This window comes from Ammospiza caudacuta, chromosome 12, assembly GCF_027887145.1.
Source record: "Ammospiza caudacuta isolate bAmmCau1 chromosome 12, bAmmCau1.pri, whole genome shotgun sequence".
In the NCBI taxonomy this organism is placed as follows: Eukaryota; Metazoa; Chordata; class Aves; order Passeriformes; family Passerellidae; genus Ammospiza; species Ammospiza caudacuta.
Genome location: NC_080604.1, coordinates 11,027,839 through 11,033,879, shown reverse-complemented (window position 1 = coordinate 11,033,879; position 6,041 = coordinate 11,027,839).

Here is a 6,041-nt window from a genome sequence, read left to right as displayed (position 1 = left end):
AGCTGCGACATCGCTAATGCTTTTTTATTATTTCCCCAACCTCACAAATTTTTCTTAAAATAATTAATAACAAAAACCAAACATTAGTTTTACTGATTGCAATTATTCGTGTGCTTGGGGCGGAGAGCGGAGGTGCATCCCGAATCAACAGGCGTTTTCTGCGGAGTTTGTGGTGCAGCTCAGCGGCAGCAGCCGGGGCGCCGGTCTGCCTTCGCCACCCGCGAAGGTGCGGATAAACCGGTCCGCCTTTGGGGCGGAAAATAATAATAATGGGAAAGGCACAAACAACTCCCCGGAGCGAGGCCGGGCGCTGCTGCGTGTCCCGTTTCCCAGGCGCTCCCGTCCCGTTCCTCAGCCGCTGCTTTCGGGGAAAAAGGGAAACGCTGATCGCAATCCTCCAGCCCTCCCGGCTGGGCGCGGGCGAGGACACCGTCCCTGCCCGGGGCTCTAGGGGCTGGCGGCTCCAGCCCGACGGCGCGGCCGGGGCAGGGGGCGCGGGGCACCGGGGCCGTGCTGTTTGCGCCGGGGGCTGCGGGCGGGGGCAGCCCCGAGGATGCTGCTCCTGCTCCTGCTGCCGCTGCTGCCCCCGGGCCGCCCCCGCGGCGGGCAGCGCTGGGGGCTGGGAGCTGGAGCCGGCCTCCCCCGGCCCGACCGCCCCAGTCACTACGACGCCGGGGCTCTGACGTCACCCGTCACTGCCAAATTCGCCAGGAAATGAACTTTTTAAAAAATAATAACAATAATAATAATAATGGCAATAAAAAATAATAATAATAAAGCTCCTTTTCCTCGCTGCGGAGCACGTCTGGTCGGAGCGACGTGGAGCTCCCTCTCTTGTAATTCCCCCCGCCACTACGCGTTGTCCCCCTGTAACCTTCCCCCAAGGGATCCTCAAGGCAGCCCCCCGGGGGGAACGCACAACGCAGCCCGCGGGAGCCGGGGCCATACTGGGGGACCTGAAGGTTGGGACAGGGGGAGGCGATTACGCTTCCCCCCCTCCCCCTTCTCATGCTCTCCTGTGACGCCTCCTCCGCCCCAAGCCCGGGTGTCCCGCTCCTCCCGGCCCCCTGACCTCGGGGCTGTGTGGTGGCGCCGGGACCGCGGCGCCCCTCGCCCCCTCCTGCCGCTGCGGGGGGGTCGCAAGCGGCGGGGCCGGGCAGCTCCTCCGGCGGCTGCCGGGCGCGGAACGGGCGGTGGATGGAGCCGGGCTGCTCCCGAGACCGGCTGGTTGGCCCGGGCAGGCCGGGGACAGGCGCTGGGCCGGGCTTGGTGGGAGACGGGCCGCGGTTCGGGAGGGCAAATGCGGAGAGTGCCCGGGAGCCTCAGTCCCGTGGTGACCGGGAGGAAAGGGAAACAAAGCAAAAATTAAAAAAAAAAAAAAATTAAAAAGGGAAAGTTAAAAGGCAGAGAGAAAACCAAGCGAGCTTTCCAAGAATCCAGCTTCTCCCTCCGAAGCATTCTCTTTCTAAATGCACCAAAATCACCCAAGTATCACCCGGAAATGGATTTTTAAATGTTTTGAAAGATTGATAACTATAAAACAAACGCGGGCCTTTGCAGGTAGATCCCCCCGGCGCCTCGTTGTACCCAGGCGGAGGCGGCCGGGCCGGTGAGCCCCGGCCGGCGGAGCAGGGCTGTGGTCAGCCGGGATCACCCGGGCCTCGCCGGCTCCCGCCGCCAGCCAAATCCAGCTCCTCGCTACATGCTTATTAATTAATTTGGATGTTTTAATTACTGTCCTCCTGCCGTCAGCACGGGGACGCGATTTTGGGTTTTTTTTTTTTTGGGGGGGGGGGAATGGGGTGGGCTGTTTGTTTTAGGCAGGTGATAAAATCGCAGTTAACGAGCTGATAATTCGTTCGTGTTTGTTTTAAAAGACAAATTGTAAAGATTAATCAGGCGGCTTGATTTATGGCGAGGCAGACCCCGGCGCTGCCCGGCCAGGGCTCCCTGAAGCCCCCGTCTCGGGTTACCCGAGGCCCGGCAGGCGAAGGAAAACAAAAGGGGCGAGCGGGCGGCGGCGGCGGCTCCGGACCGGCTTCCCCGGCGCCCGCCCCACCTCCGGCCCGGGGGTCCGGCTGCCAACTCCCGCCGCCCGGTGCTCTCCTCCGGCGGCCGGCGCCTCTCCTCGCACCCACCTCTCGCCTTCTGCAACCCCTCCCATTCAAGCCTTTTGTAAAATAAATGACCCCTCCGGCAGGGATGAAAGATTTCTGCTGAGAGCCCGCCTGAGCTGGGAGACTTCCTAAGCGGCCGGCTCGCAGTATGTTGGTTTATTTTGTTCTATTTTATAATTTTATCCAATTTTGTTATTTTTTAAATTCCTGACGTGTCCCGTCCCCGCTGCCTGGTTCTGGCGAACCGGGTGCCGGCTCTGGGCTCGGCCGCTCACCGCCCCGGCGGCACGGCTGAGGGTTTTAATTGAATTAATGCACCCGCCGGGAGCAGCAGCGAACTGCGCTGGCTGCTGGAGGCGAGCGGCTTAGCTCCGCTCCGCAGCCCGCCGCTCACACGGCTGGTTAAGCAGCTCTTCCCTCAATTTTCTGCCAAAGCTTCCCCGGAGAGGGTCCAGCCGGGCCCCCTCCTTCACCCCGCGCCTGCCAACCCCCTTTTACCTTCTTTCCCCCTTTCTTCCCCCGGGCACTACGGGCTTCGTTTTATTACCTTTATTTTTATTATTATTATTACTGTTGCAATGTATTTTTCTCTTTTAATAAGGGAGCTTTCCCAGATCTGGAAGCACAACTGGTTATTTTGATTTGATTGACAAGTGATGTCATATCATTAAGGGAGGGGGGAGACGACAACATGTTTTAGCAACAGTTAGTGGTGCCATGTGATAGAGTTGACACCTATTCCTGGGCAGAGGAGAAGGCAGAAAACAAATAAGCCGGCGCCGCACACGGACCATTTATTTACATGTCCGGAGAGGGGATTCTTCCTCTTTTTTTTTTTTTTTTTCCCTTCATTCTGGGTATTTCGATCTGGGAAAAATTGTAGCTGAGGAGACCCCGCAGACCCCAGGGGAGACCCCTCGTTCCTGGGGTGCCCCCAGGGCCACCCTGTCCCGGTGAACGGAGACCGGGGACCGAGACCTCCCGTGCAGCATCGCCCGCTGCCTCCCCGGGGTGCAGCCCGCACACGCCAGCAGGGAGGGCAGGAAAACTCCGTGAAAGGAAAGGAGAAGAGGGCGAGAGGGAAGCGCTCGGTGCTCAGCCGCGCACGGGCGCTGCCGGTGCCGGCGGGCGGTGTGCGAGCCCCGGGCGGGCTGGGGAAGGGGCTGGGAGGGTTTGCCGTGGGTGTCCCGTCCCTGCTCCCCTCCTGCAGGATGGGGAGAGCCGGCTCTGCCCCCGCCCGCAGGTAGGAGCCCCGGGCAGCGATCCCTGCGAGCAGCCCCCACACCCGCACAGGGTGTATCTCCTTGGATTTTGGGGGGAGAGAAAGTTCTTGCTGTCTGCCTTAAAAAAAAATAAATTCTCGGTGTTTTAGGCCCTCTGGTCTTGTCTCCGCTTTGCTTTCTGTGTCCCCCGGCTCCCCCGTCCTGCGTTACTAAATCGTATTAATGGCTCCTGATAGGGTTATAAAGTGACACAGTTACCTCGTAACCACAAGACCCTGACTTAAACTGCATTAAGGAAAAACAAAAAGAAAAACAAAAAAGGGGGGGGGGGAAGCGCTAGAGATACGTCTAGGGGAATAAATCACGGAAAAATTTTTTTTTTTGCTTGTTTTTGTAAATAATCTATCCCCATCCCGCAGAGGATTTCTGCGGGGTTTGTAGCCCACAGTGGGAGACCTCGGTCCCGCTCCCGCACACGCCTTCACCTGCGCTTTGTCCGCAATTTGCCTGGTGCCCGCAGCCCCCCGGCTGGCTAGGCTGCAAATTTAAAGGGGAGGAAAAGCCTCAAGCAGACCCCAGCCTGGCCACAAAACCGCCTTTTGTGTAAGTTTCCGAAGAGAAATGCGTGCGTGGGGAAGGGGGAGGTTGGACACGCGCAGCTTTGTCCAGAAAAAGGTATAATTTTCCTTTTCAGGAGCTGCCAGGAAAGATTTCGTTTGCAGGATCTCGTTAATTTTATGTATATATATTTTTGGGTTTTTTGTTTTTTTTTTTTTTCTTTCAAGGTTATTTCGGAAGAAGCTGTTGTAGGAGGGAGGAACGAGGCCGACCCCGCAGGTTTGATTTTTTTCTCCTCAGGCAAAACTTTGGTGGGGAGAGACGGACCCGGCACGGTGAACGGGACTCGCCTCACGCCTTCCCCGAGCCGCGGGGCTGAGCCAGGGCCCGAGCTTAGACTTCCGAGGAAAAAATATTTGCGTTTAATAAAGATGCTCCGTGCGCCGGGGAAGAACAATCCCCGCCACCGAAACTCGCACTCCCTCAGTGAAATCGCTTTTCTTATTGAAATCGCATCAAAACCGGACAGGCTTCGCTCCTGGACGCTTCTCTTTTTTTATATTTTTTTTTCTTGCCTTCCAGCCTGAGCACCCCAAAGCAAAAGGAGGATAAAGAGGGGAACTTTGCACATACAAAAACAGAAGAAAAAAAAAAAAAAGGCGAAGGGGTGAAAGAGTCGGCGGAGAGGAGCGGCCGTGCCCCGACGTGCCTGGGTAATTTTAAATCATGCAAAGCCCCGTAAAGCTGCCGCACGGGACTGGGACGGGAGGACTCCCCGGCAGGCAGGTGCAGAGAGAGCGGGGCCGGGCCCTGCCGCCTTTCGGGGCAGAACAAACACTCGCATCTCTTTTTTTTTTTTTTTTTTCTTTTTTTTTTTTTTTTTTTTTTTTTAATGCCCAAATCTGCCAACAAAGGGAGAGAGGAGATAGGATGTAGCTGCGGGGAGGGGACGCAGGGCTCTCTGCACACCCTGTCTCCGGGAAATCTCTGCCTGGCCGCCCTGGGTGAAATGCAACTTTCCAAGATGGAGATTTAAATAATCACCCCAGTGACAATGGGAAAGGAAAAAAAAAATCAGAACAGCCAACCAGGGCCCGGCGGCCGCGCTGCCGCGGGCGCGGTGCGGGGAGAGCCCCGCCGCGGGCAGAGCCGGGGAGCCCCCGGTGCCCCCGGGCAGGCGGCGCTGCACCGGCTCCGCCCGGCCGGCTGCGAGGCGGCGGCCCGGGAGCTCCGGCCGCTCCGGGGACGTTTTTTCGTTCTTTACAAACCCTGCCAGATCTGTCCCTGGGGAAAACTGCCCCGAGAGAAGCGCTCCCGCAACGGGACCCGCGCCTCGGCGCCGGCAGGGCCGCGCAAAGCCGCGCAAAGCCGCGGCCCCTTACCTTGCCTCTCGCCGCTCCTCGGTTTTCTTTCAGTTCTCCGCACGGTGCACGGGAAGCGGCAGTTGTGCTGCTGGCGGGGCCGCTCGGCGGGCTGGGGAGGGGTTCGGCCGCCGGAGCCTCCCCGGTGCCCGCGGCCGGAGCGCGGCTGTGCGGAGGGGCTGCGGCCGAGCGCGCCGCTGGAAACTGGCAGCAGCTCCGAGCTGAGCCCTTTTTTTTTTTTCCTCCGTTCCCTCCTTCCCCCCTTCCCTTCCTCCCTCCTCCCTCCCTCTCCTTTCCTCTCTCCCTTCTTTCCCTCCCCTTCTCTCTCTCACTCTCCTGCATTCACGGATGGCACGGCGAGCCGCTGTGTATTTATGTACATAATACGGCAGCTCGTCCCCTCCACTTCATTTGCATCATTACAATATCTGTACAAGCACATCACATTGTCTGTTGCTTGCACCTTTTGTTACGGTTGCTGTCACAGTCTACGCGACTTGACTTTCATATTTTAAATGAATTGATATTATACCAACAACACGCACTCACATCCCCGACGCGGGGAAAGCGGGCTCCGGCACGGCGGGCGCCGCAGCCCCAGCCTCTCCCGAGCCTCTCGTTTCTTCCTCTGGTCCCAGGGAAGGTGGGCTGGGGAGGAGACCCTTCGTAGGATCAATTATTCCTATAAATTACTCCTAGTCGTATTAATTTTCTTTCCCTCTCTAGCGAAGGAAATGCTTTGGGAGTCTTGGATTTTTTTTCCCATTGACAGCCTGGTTTTT